Source organism: Gouania willdenowi, chromosome 1 (assembly GCF_900634775.1).
Source record: "Gouania willdenowi chromosome 1, fGouWil2.1, whole genome shotgun sequence".
NCBI lineage: Eukaryota > Metazoa > Chordata > Actinopteri > Blenniiformes > Gobiesocidae > Gouania > Gouania willdenowi.
The window spans coordinates 41,064,054-41,079,907 of record NC_041044.1 but is presented as its reverse complement, the minus strand read 5'-3'; the positions used below and the strand labels follow the sequence as shown (position 1 = coordinate 41,079,907).

The 15,854-nt window shown below is 38.2% G+C and overlaps 1 long non-coding RNA gene across 1 annotated transcript; it reads right to left on the bottom strand.

Annotated features, from left to right (window-relative positions):
- Positions 1 to 839: 839 nt before the first annotated feature.
- On the bottom strand, positions 840 to 9,304 carry LOC114467832 (uncharacterized). The gene is made up of 4 exons (XR_003674578.1): positions 9,117 to 9,304; positions 5,070 to 5,600; positions 2,490 to 2,604; positions 840 to 962 (listed from the first exon to the last, which is right to left on the bottom strand). It is a non-coding gene; the product is annotated as an uncharacterized LOC114467832 (long non-coding RNA).
- Between the last annotated feature and the right edge of the window lie 6,550 nt (positions 9,305 to 15,854).

The window sequence follows — 15,854 nt, the reverse complement described above, 5'->3', positions numbered from 1 at the left end:
GAGAACAAACTGATGGATGGATGATGGATGGATGATGGATGGATGAATTGAAGGATGGATGGTTGGCTGGCGGGCTGACTGGCTGGATGGATGGATAGATAAATGCATGCATGGATGGATGGTTGATAGATTCATGGATGGATTTATAGATTAATGGATGGATGGTTGATTGATGCATGGATGGACTGATAGATGATGGATGGATAATGGATGAAGGATGGATGGGTGACTGGATAGATGTATGGATGGAATGATGGATGGGTGGATGGATAGATAAATGAATGAATAGATGATGGATGATGGTTGGATGGATAGATGGTGGATGATAAATTGGTGGAGGGATTGATGGATGGATGGATGGATAATGGTTGGATGGATAGATGATGGATGGATGATGGTTGGATTGGTGGATGATAAATGGATTGATGGATGGATAGATAGATGATAGTTGGATGGATGGATGATGGTTAGATGGATAGATGATGGATGGATGATTGATGAAGGATGGATGGGTGACTGGATAGATGTATGGATGGAATGATGGATGGGTGGCTGGCTGCTCCCGCCTGCCTCTGCTGCTCTGTTGGCTGGCTCGCTGGTGGCTGCTCCTTGGTGGCGGGGCTTGCTGGCTGCTTGGTTGGCTGGCTCGCTGCTGGCTGGCTATGGTTGTCTGCTGGCTGCTCCTGTCTTGCTGGCGGCTGCTCGCTGCTCGTTGGCTGGCTGGCTGCTGGTTCGCTGCTCGCTGCTGGCTGCTGCTTGCTGGCTGGCCTCAGCTCGCTGAGTTGGGTTGGCTGGTACCTGGTTTGCATGGTGCGTTCGTATAGAGCTGAACGGGAACCCTACCGCTTACCCTCTGTTAGCGAGTCATTGATTGTGGTGACTCAGGATTCTGTCTGTGAACCAATGAGGAAAACCATCATCATCCTGGGGCGTGTGTGGGTCCTCAGGGGCTTCTGTCTGGACTGAGGGAGGAAGCAGAAAGAGTCAAAGAAACGCAAAGAAAGTTGTTGGGTTTTATTTTATTTTTTCAGCTGCCAGGTTTCACAATTTGACTCGTAAAACAGTTTTCCTGGCATCATTGTAGGAAAAACACCGCGGTTACAAACACGTTGCTGTGGATTCATTTGTGGCTTGCTCACTGGATCATGTCTATAATTAAGGGTTTTAATGTTAAAGTTTAACACTCACAAGCTTTCAGACTCATTAAAAACACGTTCATTTGTGTCATTTAGAGCAGTGGTTCTCAAATGTTCCTTTCTCTTACTTTTGAATGGAAGTACCAACTACAGCATTTTGCTCAGAATTATGTGAAAAAACATCTATAAAGCTCAAGGATGAAATAAAGAGTGTTAGCACACATTTGAAATAATCTCATTTTTTCCTGATTAGATTTATTTCTATAGTTTTTATCATGTACTGTCATCTCCCTCCTGATGTGGGACCAAGATTATTCCTTGTATTTTCAGTTTATGTTCTAATCAAGATCATTTCTATCATCATTTTGTATGTTTTTGATGTCATTTTGTGTATTTTGTTGTCTGTTCTTTTCATTATTCAGCATATTTTTCTCTTATTTTGTGTGTTTTTGTTGTCATTTTTGTATGTCTTGCTGTTATTTTTGTGTGTTTCGTCGTGATATTGTGTATTTTTCTCTCATTTAGTGTGTTTTTGTTGTCGTTTTTGTATGTCTTGCTGTTATTTTTGTGTATTTTGTCGTGATATTGTGTATTTTTCTCTCATTTTGTGTTTTTGTTGTTGTTTTTGTATGTCTTGCTGCTATTTTTGTGTGTTTTGTCGTGATATTGTGTATTTTTCTCTCATTTAGTGTGTTTTTGTTGTCATTTTTGTATGTCTTGCTGTTATTTTTGTGTGTTTCGTCGTGATATTATGTATTTTTCTCTCATTTAGTGTGTTTTTGTTGTCGTTTTTGTATGTCTTGCTGTTATTTTTGTGTGTTTTGTCGTGATATTGTGTATTTTTCTCTCATTTAGTGTGTTTTTGTTGTCATTTTTGTATGTCTTGCTGTTATTTTTGTGTGTTTCGTCGTGATATGTATTTTTCTCTCATTTAGTGTGTTTTTGTTGTCGTTTTTGTATGTCTTGCTGTTATTTTTGTGTATTTTGTCGTGATATTGTATATTTTTCTCTCATTTAGTCTGTTTTTGTTGTCGCTTTTGTATGTCTTGCTGTTATTTTTGTGTGTTTTGTCGTGATATTGTGTATTTTTCTCTCATTTTGTGTGTTTTTGTTGTCGTTTTGTGAGTTGCTGGTAACATTTAGTATGATTATCATTTTTAACTAAAAATAAACATCATAACATCATATTTTAAATGCATTAATTTGTTTATTTTCCTCTTTCTCTTTCTCACTCTCTCTCTCTCAAGTACCCCCTGTAGTGCCATTGCATACCCCTAGGGGTACACGCACCCCCCTTTGAGAAACCCAGATTTAGAGCCTAGGTTTCATCTATTCTATCAGCTCCTGTCGTACCTGTGTGTCCTCTGGTTGAACTGGGCTGTAGAAGGAGAGGATCATGTTCAGCGGTTGAAAACCTCTGTGGAGACGTTCAATGGGACTCCAGTGACTCACTGCTCCTTCTCTCAGCCTGACGGGAAATGAAATGTGTTTTTAATTCTTTGGTAAACTTTTTTTTTTCCTCCCTTTCCTCCTTCGTTTGGTGGAGTCAGGGTCAGACATGAATGAATGTTTTCCTGTCTGCGTGTGTGTGTCTGTTTGCATGTCTCAGCACAGATAACCCAAATTACTTCACTGCTGTCTGGAGAAAGTGAGCTCAAAGTCTTTGGAATCAAAACGTCAGTTTAAACCCCCGAAAATGACACCAAGACAATAAAAAAATCCACTTTGGATTTAAAGTTTGACTGATTATTTTAGCTGACGAGGTTGGAAAAGAGTACACATAAGTGAAAACAGTAGATCCAGACATTTGTGTAGTTTTGTTTCTTTAAGAAAGCTCTTTGTTTAAACCTCTTGAGTTGTTTTGGCATATCCATGACAACCACAAATGATATCATTGTGTGTGTAAAGTACAGGTTTAAATGTGCTCACTCACCTAAAAATAGAAGTGAGATCATGTGTTTGTTGTTTTGAACACTTTTATTTTCCATTCTAGAGATTTCACAACACTTGTATGAGTTTATCTATATGTCGTATGTTTATGTTGTGAACAAAGAAATTACCTCCACCAAGTAGCTCATATTTACACCAGCGTGTGTTTATTTGTTAGGATTATGTCAAAAATGGTAAATAGATTTTGACAACATTTTATCCAAAGAAAGACCTTAGGACGTTACATTTTGGAGGAGATCTGGATCAATAAACTGATTCTAAATTTTAAAAAGATGGGAGACCAACACCTGAGCTACCAGACGTTCAGCAAAGGTAAGGTCAGAAAATGTTTCATACTTTCCATAGTGAATGGAACAACAGGAAGGATTGACTTTGTGGATGCTCCTCACTGAGGCTGTTCTGAGTTGTTGTTGTTGTTGTCTTTTTCTCCGTGTTTCTGTGTTTCCAACACAAACAACAGATGTGCTGCCATGTCATGAGATAAATCTTGTTGGGAGAGTATGGAGGCTATATTAAATAATTGTTCATGTTTCTTTAATGGTGTTTACGATGTTGATTTTGTTAGACGGCTAAATGCTTGTTCATGTGGATCTTGTTGGGTTTTTTCTTTCTGTTACAAGGCAAAAGGTTGTGTCATGGCAAACTTAGGACAAAGTCACTGGGAGCAATTCAGGTTTCAAAAAAACAAGTCCATTTATTTCTATTTTCTATTATGAATTTTATATTTTGAAAAGAAAATTGAGATGACTTTGTTGTAAATTGCTTTATACAAATAAAATTGATTTGAATTGAATTAACACTTGACAGCAGAAACATATGAAATTGTCATTGGTCGTCTCGATTTGCAACATGCCTACCCAACCCTAGTGGTCACGGCACGTCACTGAATGTGGTTCCCTGGAAGCAACACATCTTCATCTGCAGAACTTCTGGAGAGGGACATTTGGATAAACTTTCAAATATAATAGGGCAGTGGTTCCCAAACTGGGGTATGTGTACCCCTAGGGGTACTTGAACACCTCTCAGGCACATAGAAACATTTGTTAGTTTTTTCTTTAACATAATCAAATGTTTTTTGTTTTTTTTTTCTTTTACATGCACAAGGTGAAGTTCAAATTCCAAAACGAGCAAAATTTGAGAAATAAACGAATAAAAAGGCCTTAATTCAAGGTTAATGTTGAACGAGACACAGGAAAAAGCTTAGACGAGCCTGCAGACATAATTAAATAATGTATAACATGAGCTAAGGGGTACTTGAGAGAACAAATAAAGGCAAAACGATACATGGAACAAAAAAGTTTGGGAAACACTGTAATAGGTGAAAACATACACCCTGATCTAATATGAATTATTTTGGGAATATCAGATATTGCCTATCCTATAAGGAGTTGAGCGTGGCTCACAAACATTTACTACCTTTTGGGCTCCTTACAGCTAGAAAGCTCATTTTCCTGTAATGGAAAAAGAAGGAAGTACCAACAGTAAAACTGTGGCTAACCGAGCTGACAAGCACTCTGCACCTAGAAAGAATAAGAATTGTTCTTAAAGACAAGCTTGGAGAGTTTAAAAGAGTTTGGCGCCCATTAATGTCCTATTTAAAAGGTTGAAAGTAGTAATTAGTTAAATTTGGAACACAACCTGCTTGGTGGATACCGACACATATACACTCCTGAGGGGTGGATGGTGTTCTGTTGTGCATTTATTTATTTTTTAATTTCCCTTTGTATATTCAGCAATAGAGAAAAGAACAAGATGAAGGATTTCATGAAAACATTGGAAATAGGCTTCAAATGGTTTGAAATTTGTTCCATGCGGCACAAAAAATATGAGGAAATTGTGTTGGCATGCGTGACACTGGGCTACACACACACACACACCACACACACACAGGCAATGCCAAAACCCAGGCGAAGTACATGCATGTCCAGGAAAACATGCAAACCCTGCACTGTGAGCCAGTAGTGATGCAGCTCCATTACTTACGCTCATAGATCACCAGACAAGTGTGAATCGAGTGCTTCAGTCCTTTGTTAACCACAGTTTTTACTGTCCCTAATTGCTGTGTTGTTCGCAGTGCGTTGCTCTGCACAGCTGTTGCGCTTCTGAAAAACGGACTCGTAATTGGAGGTTTTTATTCCGTCGTTTCCAACCATCACTTTAAAATCGTAAATGAAGAGTCTCGTTCTGTGGCTGTTGTCAGTCAAACCCTGAGTCTCCGGTTCAGACTGGCTTCCGTGGAAACTCTCCGGCCTATTTCGGTTTGTCTTGGGTTTTTCCAGCTCTGAGTGTCTATTTTGGTCAGATAAATACAATGTTGTTTTGGGAGCAGGAGCGGAGGACTGAGGATGAGGATGAGATCACCTCTCAAAGCTCCAGAGCAGCACATTTAACCGACGGCAAGACAAGACAATGACACAGAGGGAAAATAGAGGCTTTGGAAGTTGTTGACGTGCCCTCCCAGCTTCAAGTTGGCCTGAGGCAAAGAACCTCTCCTACACAGAGTTGTAGAGAAATCTGAGGGAAACACAAAGTTATTTTCAGGTCAATCTGTTCATTTGAGCCTTTTTTGTTGGTCTACCTGTCTGTCTGTCTGTCTGTCACACTTGTTTGTCAGTCTGTGCGTCTGTTTCTTTTTATTGATCCTCTGAACCTGTTTAAATCATTCAGAATATGGTTTTTAGTAGTGCTGTCAAGAGATTAAAAAACTGTGTGATGAAGTAATTATGCTTTGTAATTAATTAATGTAATTTAATAGTTATATAAGTTAAAAAAAATTGTGATATTATGTAGAAAACCTTGTTTTGTTTTGTTGTGATGGGGTAGGTATGTACTGTATAAGCTTTGCTTCAACCTGCACACTTTCGGCTGAAGAATTACACAATTGAGTGTTGTTTGTTCTGTTTTTTTCTTTTTCTGAAGACTGCCAAAATAAAATAATCTGTTTTTTAATTTCACCTAAAAATTGCTGATAAAAGCCCTCAACTTGAGGTATTTTCAATTAAATTAATCACAATTTTTTTGTAGCAGATCAAAAGATTGAAATATAACAAAGTGGCTTTATAAAGCCATTTATTGTTTTTAACAGACTTGTAGCCATTTACTGTACATTCCACTGTATGTGAAACTAGTCCCAAGGGCTGCTGACACCTTCAGTTTAGACCATTAGAGTAATTACTGATGTGTACGTTTGTCAATATCTAAATAATAGAAAATATAAATGAAAATAAACATCAGGTCCATATGTAGTGCTATAAAGTTAGCACATCATAAACAGTAAGAACACTTTTCTGAGCGAAACATTTACTGAACACCAAACTTTTTCTCTCCTTCACATGATAATATTTATCCACTGACTTTGTTCATTTGTTGTTCATGGACTTATTCTTTTTGGCTCTGAACCCAGTCCTCTTGTCCAGTGTGGATTGGAGACACGGCGTGCTTGCAGCATGTTGCAGCTAACACTGTCCGAGTGTTCGCGCTAGCTGTCCGTGCTAGCTGCTACATGTTTAGCATTGCAGTGTATAACAGTCACGTTTGAGTGTATAACGCTGCAAGGTGGTGCCTCCTTTATTTTGGTATGGTTAATAGGTCACTCTTCTTCGGTTTTACTTCCTCTTTTACTTTAATGTCGTGGACATCGGCCGCATGTACTCGCACCGATGTGTTATCCAATTGTTACGAGTGGTGAAGCTGGGATATTTCTATTATAGAATAAATAAGACTGTGTTGAAATCTATAAGTCTTGCTCATTTCGCTATCCAGCAGCACACGTCCACGGCAAGATACATCATCGCCAACGCCACCACACGTTACAAGTGGTAGCTTCTTGTATTGTAATCTGTGCATCAGTGTTATGGGTATACCGGTAACTTTTGAAATGAGAAAAGTTCCGTGCTGTTTGGAGTGCAAAAAAAATGGAGCGATTAACGTTTTTTTTTTTTTTTAGTGCGTTATTTATTCCTGTAATTAATTAATCGCAATTAACGCATTAAAGTGACCGCCCCCTTTTCAGTCCATTTACTCCAATGCTCTTCACATCCTTGGGGAAAGATCCGGACCGCCTCCAGCCATGATGCGGCAGTGCTGACCGCCCGTCTGTGTTTCTGTCTGCTCTGATCTGTCTGTCTGTCTGTCTGTCTGTTTCATCCTGTCTGTGTTTTGACAGTTGGAACGGCCATTGCTGCAGTTATCCCTCAATGAATGGCAACAAGTGTAGGCGTTTGTTTGCACTTTTTGTGTGTGTGTGTGGCGCAGAGAGAGTTTATTGCTATGTGGTTGTCTGTGGTTTCAGACAAACGAGCCTCAGCTCTCAGCTGGAACATCTGTATGCAGTCCTAAGCAAACTCGACGAGCTCCGAGGGATTTATTCATCCCTCAAAAATGTTTGTAATACAAAACAGTTCATGGGAAAAGTTTTACTTTCTTTTTTGAATATATTCTTTGAGAGTAAACATGTACTGTATCATCATCGTCATCATCATTCTTCAGATGTTTTTGGTTCTATTGTAATATGCGATATTTTAATTATACTAAAGTAAGGAATTGAAGTTATCATTAGACATGGTTTCCACTTATTTAAACATTATTTAGTCAGGTTTGGATACATTTTAGACACGTTTTATGCCCTGTTTAAGTCCATTTTTTAATCTTGGGCTCAGCATGTCAAGCGTTTTAAGAGTTGGTACGTGGTGTGAGATGTTGCATATAACAACAATACATTTCATAGTGTAACACTACATCACAAATAAAACTGACAGTTTACACCTCTATATACATACTGTATATACACACATACATAACATATATTGATGCTAAGTACGAAAGGTTAGAAACAAAGACAAGTATTCTGAAGATGTGTTAGCAGCAGAACGGAGGACAAGACGTAAGGGAGCGAATGGATGCTGGAAGGTTGTTCCAGTCATGAGGGGCCCTAACACAGAAAGCATATTTCCCAAGTTCTCTATTAACTCTAGGGACAATAAAAAAGATCTGTTCGTTGTGACAAAGGCTAGATTTTAAAACACTAAATATTGCGATAAGTAATTTGGATAATGACAGTAAATGCATTTAAAAATGAGCTGTAGCCAGCGATATTGTCTTCTGGCTGAGGGTACAAGCCAGGACGGCTGTTCATACATCATGCAATGATGTGTCCTATAGGGGCATCAAAGGACCAATCAGCACAGGCTGTCGTAAACCACCTCAAGAGAGTGTAGACGTGGAATGACCCGTTTGGAATGGTAGTAAAAACTCCATTGTAATCATACCTTTCACTGTGCGGCATTTAAAATAAGAATGGGACATATATTACTCTTTTATAATAACAATAATAATAATAATAATAGAAAAAGGCCTGTTAGAAAAAGTGCAACACAATCATGTTCTTCCCAAGTTGTTGTTTATTTTCTGTCTTTGAACAAATGACTTCCAAACGCTCCAGAGAGTTTAAATTTGAGTTACGCTCATTAATTGATTAAAAAGAAAATCAACGAAGGCATTGAAGACGGTTGTAATGCAGATTGGCTTTCATTAGTTGATAAAAACATAGAGATTTTGATTTCATTTCCCTGGTTAATACTGATTAAATTGAAGTTCGTGCCAAAATGTGTTGTGGAATAAGGAATTGTCAGCGTAGAACTTTTAATGCTGGTGTTTTCAATGGCCTGGACATCAGTTAATTTATTTATTTCATCACGTCACACAGATTTATTAACATAATCAATAACCCTGATACTTGTAGAGCTACAAGCTCGATTGAGGTTCTCCGCTTCCTTCACAACAGACTGCTCTAGGATCAGTGTGCAATATATGACAATATCGTCGACAAAAAGTTTTTGTTTGAGTGTTAGTTGATAAAATGAACAGTGATTTGAAGTATGAATCCAGTCTGATGATTGAAGAATGACTAGTACAAATCTGATGGAAAAGGAGAAGAATGGATGTGTGTGTGTGTGTGTGTGTGTGGACATGTTGTGCAGTAAAACGAGGTCATCATTGCTGTTGATTTGTCTGACACACAGTGTTACTTACACTCCTGTGACTTCACCGATGTCTCAGCCGACAACATGAATAAAACATGTGCCTTTACCCGAAGACGGCGTCTCCACTAACCCCCCTCCCCGTGCTGTTTAGTAAAGTTTACTTCATCATTACTGACCCGTGACAGTCTGTTTGTTTACGGGAGCGTCCCAGTTTTGTCCCGGCGTGCCGATCACCTGCCAGACCCGATCCAGTTCAACAAGTTTGGCCTTTGATGGGATTTACCGTATGTTTCTCAAGAAGAAACAGGAAATCAGTGCATGCAGGCGTGAACGCGTGTGTACGTGTGTGTGTGTTTTACCTACGTGTGTTTGCAATAGGTGAAGCCACGCCCCTGCAAAAGGAACGTTGCTGATTCATGGCAATCATCATGTGACGTGTTAAGCCAGTGGTTCTCCAACTTTTTGGGATCAAGTACCTCCTTTTTCTTACTTTTGAATCCCAGTCCCCCCCTTATGTCTGACAAAATGACAGGGTTCAGAGTCAACAATAATAACTAACAAATGAACAAAGTCACTGGATAAATATTATTATCTGAAGGAGAGAAAAAGCTTAGTTTAGTGTTAAATAATTGTATTGTTCAGAAAAGTGTTCTTACTGTTTATGATGTGCTAACTTATAGCACTACATATGGACCTGATGTTTTGTTTCATTTGTATTTTCTATTATTTGGAGACTGACAAAAATACACATGGATATTAACCCCTGATGGTCTAAACCAGTGGTTCTCAACTGGTCCCACCCTGGGACCCACATTTTGCCATGGACATTAAATCGCGACCCACTTTTTTTTTCTTTTTTTTTTTAGAATTCAACCAACAAAATGTTGTCTTTCAAAAATAGCTGTTGAAAACACATATATAATATTTTGTCCAACATAAATCTACATATTTTCATGTGTAACATGGATTTCACAGCATGCCTATCAAAAGAAAAGTTTCTTTCAAAATAAAATACAACATGAGAGACATTAAGCATTTATTTAATTTTGACCAGCTGTCCGCGATCCACCCAGTACAGGTCCACGACCCACTTTTGGGTCCCGACCCACCAGTTGAGAATCGCTGGTCTAAACTAAAAGGTGGCAGCAGCCTTTGGGACTAGTCTCAATTACAGAGAAATGTAAATGTTTATGCCTAAATCTGTTCAAGTCTGTTAAAAATAATAAATGACTTTATAAAGCCACTTTGATCTTCTACAATAATGTAACTAATTTAAAAGTGTGATGTTAACGTTGGTGTCAGTGCCCAATCCTCTCACTGGTCTGATCCTACTGTCACTCTTCTTCATGGATTTTTACCAGATTGCTTTTGTGTTGTGTTGTGAGCTTATACAGCCATCGTAGGTAAGTAATTACAGAGTATAATTAATGAATCACTCATTTTTTATTAATCTCTTGACAGCACTAAAAAAGTTTTGTCTACGATAAAGTGAAACTGCACTAACTCGCCTGCAGTGCTGGGAAAGAGACGTGAACACCAGGGATTAGTGGTCATGACTGGGCAGGAAATCACATCCCAGATGTACTTTTGACAGCCAGACACAGATGGAGCTCTGAGCCAAGCCACTGGACGACAACTTCCCAAAGTGAGGCCAACAAAGGTCAGAGCTGAACATGAGCAAAGACCGGGAAACACTGAAGGGAGGACGCGTGATGAGAGGGCAGGGCTCGGGGGGAGGCGGTGGGGAACGGAGGACAGACGCTGCTGTCAGCATCCATCAGGGAGCCAAGGGGGGACATGGGTCCAGGCCAGGAAAGAAGAATGAAGGAGTCGGACTCTGACCAGTCACCCCTCGGCCTCACTTGTTTGCTGTCCCACACACACCAACCGCCTCCTCCTCCTGTCCACATCTGTTCACCACGCAGCTGCTGGATTTACAGTATGTTCTCCCTTTTTTAGGGAAACATTCCGTAGGAAAAAGGAAAATATCAGCCAGTTTAATTTAAAGAGAAAATTTAATGAAATTAAATTCTACTTTATTTGTATAGCACAATTTACAACAAATCTCAATGCGCTTATCAAAATATAAAATTCTTAATGAGGAAAAAAAAAAAAGATCAACATGAACAAGCGTTTAGCGACAGTAGGAAGAAACAACTCCCTTTAAACAGGAAGAAATCTGTTAGAACCAGGTTCAGAGGTGGCAGCCATCTGCGTAGACTGGTTGGGGTTAGTGGACAGAAGGACCAACAGAACAGGATAGAGAGATAGAACATCAGAGTGTCTCAGACTAGTTGAGTCGTGAACCACAGATCAGGAACTGCCATCATCAGCTTCACGACACCTGAAACAGAGCAGAGAGAGAAGGACGAGGAGAAGACACTGACTGCAGAAAAACATTATACATTATTATCAAGTCATCCTGTCTTGGCCTTGGGCCTCACTCCCAGTGGCCGAGTCAGCACTTATTATAAAGGTGACGAATCTCTTTCCGTTTATTGGTAAGCTAACAGTGACTACAATGTCTGTAAATGCGACCGTTGACAGACGAGCCCATGTCCGCTCTATGTTATGTTATGATTCAGTCCTGAAAACAGCGCAAACCAAAATAAACATCTGTTTTACAAAACTTTATTATCTCCACAAACCAAAGATAGAGCTTTTCCTATGAAAGTTTCCAATACATTTTGGAAGGGATACGCATTAATATATACTGTATATATATATATATATATATATATATATATATATATATATATATATATATATATATATACTGATTTAGGATCATATGCTGTTTTTCAGAATATTTACATTGATTTCCTGACAATTTTTTGACTGTCAACTGCGAGTCTTCTTCAGAGGCATCTGCTGTCTTCAAAAAGACAAAAATAACTCTGTTTTTAAAAAAAAATCTATTTTCTGTCATTGGTAAAATTTCCAACGTTCATATCTCGGTTTGTAATTAACAGATCTTTTATCAAATTTGACTCAGTTATGTTGCGTTGGTTCCTTGATTACTTCACCTCTGGATCAGATCCAGATTGCACAATTCATCGCAATTTTTTTAAATGATGGGGGCACCCATACATTTGGACTTACTGTATGGTTATTAATGGGGATATAAATTTCTTTCAAGCCTTTAAGATATGAATGATCATGGTATTATGATCAGGATCAATGATCCAGGTAACTGCCAATATCTGAGAAAGAGATTTGTCGAGCCCAGAATGTGGATCTTCTGTAATGCTTTAATAAAGAGCATTCATTCATTAATGTGACCTAAACATCGTTTATGAGGCGTGACAGTGAACTTTCAGGTTTGTGCAGTGATGTGCAGTCAGAGATTGCAAAGTGGGCATTTTAACAACGGAAAAAGATGAGAAAATGAAGAAGAAAAAAAAAAGTGTTTTCCAGACAGATCATTTTAAAAATCAAAAACACTGTTTTTCCTACTGAAATCTGCCACTATCTGCCACAGTAAGTCAGCATTGTATGGACATTTGTGAACAACTCCTATAGCAATGACCGAATTTTACTGCTAAAAATCATATCAACACTGTACGATTTCAGTTACAGAATCCGTGTATCATTCGTTCATTCGTTTTTCATTATGTAACAAAAACATGAAAAACTAAGATCTTTGTTTGGCCCACTTACTTTGGTCTCAAAAAATTTTATTTTCTTTACAAATTGTTTTATTATTATTCAATAGTCACTGTACATTTTTGGTTTGAACTAATGAATAGTTTTTGAGATATGGCCAATTTAGTGAGTGGGGTATGTGTTGTTGTGCGTCCTTATTTTTCTTCCATTTTCAGCTTCCAATATCTCAGGAACTACACCACATAGGAAGATGAAGTTTGGTATAGTAACACAGTTCCACCTACTCTCTCAGAATATACAAAAATATCTGCTATACATTCTATCTGGCGGACATGCCAGACCCTCAAAATTGGAAAAATGTTTGTCTGGGTTTGGGTCTGGAACATGTTTGAGCCTTCAGTAAACAACTTAACATATGTCTCAGCTCCCTGTTATTTGATCAGCTTTGAGCTATGTACTGTACATAGACTGGTCACATATATGCATATAACTGCATGTGGGAATGTAGGAAAAAAACCTTACATTAAAATTCTGTTTTAATTCATAGATGACTCTTTCTTGGGATATAAAACAATTTTTCTTCATGCAACTTCATGCCAAAATTTGGGTTATTTCACCACTCATCAATATTGAAAATTTTTTACATGACTGTAATTTTTGTTGTTTATTAGTTTTTCACTAGTAACATAAAAATACAATAAATCAGAAAAACATTTATTTTTGAAAACATAAGATTTGTTGTGATAAAAACTTCTCATGTTCTATATTCTCTCCGAATCACGGAACAATTGGTAAAAAAAAAAAATTCTGAATATTGTTTTAGACCTAAGTGTGAGGGATGTCCTGAGAATGTGTTGAAATGACATGAAAGGACACTTTTCTATCAAATTTGAAATGACTTCACCCAAATATGGGCCTGTAAAACCACCTGTCCCAATACTTTTGGCTGTATCAGCCCCTGACCACAAACCTGAGGAATGCATCACTGAGTTAGTCGTACCTCCACAGTGTTTCATTCATGGTTACAGGTTTCACACGGATGTCTTCTCTCTGTCACTCTCGGGTTTCCTATTCTGGAGAATTTCAACCACACACGTTTTGGTTTAGCCTTCTTCACTAACCACCCTCCCACCGGCTGACAACGACGTCATATTATATCTTTTCTAAAAACCAGCTCAACTCCTGAAGTCTGTTTTCTAGCTGAAGTGAAGTTCAAATAAACCATAACAGTGGATCAGCATCTATCATGGTCCCCCATATAGAAAACGGCAACTAACATAATCAGATATACGCCACTTTTATTCCCATGATAACTGATATGCACTGGACCTGATCATGTATTGTAATTTACTAATATTTATAAAGAAGATTATTTTAAATGGCCAACCAAGATTAATTCAAGAAAAGATCAAATACATGTAGCCGTCTTTAATCGTCCTAATACCATCTATTTCCACATGTCTGTCTTTTTTAGAGCTGTTCACTTATGAAATTAATTTCCTAGGGACCTGAAAGGCAAGGCACATTTCTTTGTATGGCACATTTCATACACACAAATCACTTCAATGTGCTTTACACGATGAAAAAGTGCAACAGAAACAGCTTAAAAATCAATAAGAACATTAATTTCAGCAGTAGAAACATTAAATCAACAATAGCATGATTAAAAATCTCCCTCTCAGTCATGAAATTTCAACTTTACGCATATTTAAAAATGTTTTAAAATCACGTTTTTACCCATCTTAATGTGCCTGTATATATCATTAGTTTTAATGTATTTGTTGGTTAATGAAAATGTGTAAGCTAATGGGGATCCAATGAATTAATAAACAAACTAGAATCTGATGGATCGTTGTTTTTTTTTAATTCCTGCCCTCGTATAAATGATTACTTTAAGTTTGTGTGTGAGTCCAGTGTCCACGCTCTAATAACAGCTTCAGGTTGATTGTGGGAAAAACTTACAGTCAGTCTGTCCGTTTTTCAGATCCTGGAGGAAAAACATGTTTTGCTGCCGTTGGCCGGCAGCAGCTCAGACATAAACAGTTTTGTGCCAAGAAACAGGAAGTTGTGAGGCTTCAGGTGCAGGTGGCAGTCAGCATTCAGCCTTCAGACGGTGTCTGGGACTCTCAGGTGTGAAACTCAGACCTTCACCCTCCAACCTGAGGTTTTTGGAGGTCTGACATTTGGCTCAGGAGGACTTTGCGGTGAATGTGTGATGATCTCACACAGTGTGGGTGTCTAAAGCTCAGATATCAAAGGCTCTTCACCTAAACCTCAACGCTCTCCTTTTGCCAAAAGGAATTGGCTTCAGTTTAAACCATGAAGGCTTTTTAATGAGATTTTAGAGATGATCCTTTGGAGCAACATCTAAGACTGATAAATATAACTTTGTAAAGCATTATATATAATTGTCACTCATGCCAGCAGAGTGCGGATTAAACCCAGTGATTATTGCCTTTTACACATTTATTATATGCAGTAGAGCAGGTTGTGTTTAACCTTCACCCCTGAGCTCAGCTCTTCTTTATTTCCATTATCACCAGAACCTGCGCTGCATTCATGGACCACTCGTTGGAAGAAGCTGACATGATTTTCCTCGTCACACATGCTGTCTGCTACTAGGGATGTCCTGATACAACTTTTTCACTTCCGATACGCTACCGATATTGCAGCCTTTTGAATCGGCCAATACCGATATTGATCCGATACGATATGAGCACGAATCATACATACTTTTATGACTTATTTTGTAGTGTGGAGTGTTAGAAAAGGCTTGATCAAGTGATGTTAGTCAAACAGAGAACAATAGTCAGCAACAGTTGGTTACTTTGTTGGAGTGTGAACCACAGAAGTCCCTATCTCTCATCATTGGTGAAAATTAAAAAAAAAATTCTTATCTAGGTTCATATTTGACTAATTTTTATTAAATTTGACTCAGTTATGTTGGGTTGTTTTCTCAGTTACAGCACAGAGTTTAATCCAGACCAAATCTGGATTACGCATTTAATCGCAGTTATTCAAATTTGGACCTACTGTATCATTATTAATGTGTTTAAACTGTGAATGATCACTGATCACTTATCCAGATTAGTGGCAATATCTGGCAAAAAGGATATTTGGTGCCTTGGTACAACACTCTTCAGATAAGATAATAAAAGTATGGTAATAAAATTAAATCCTT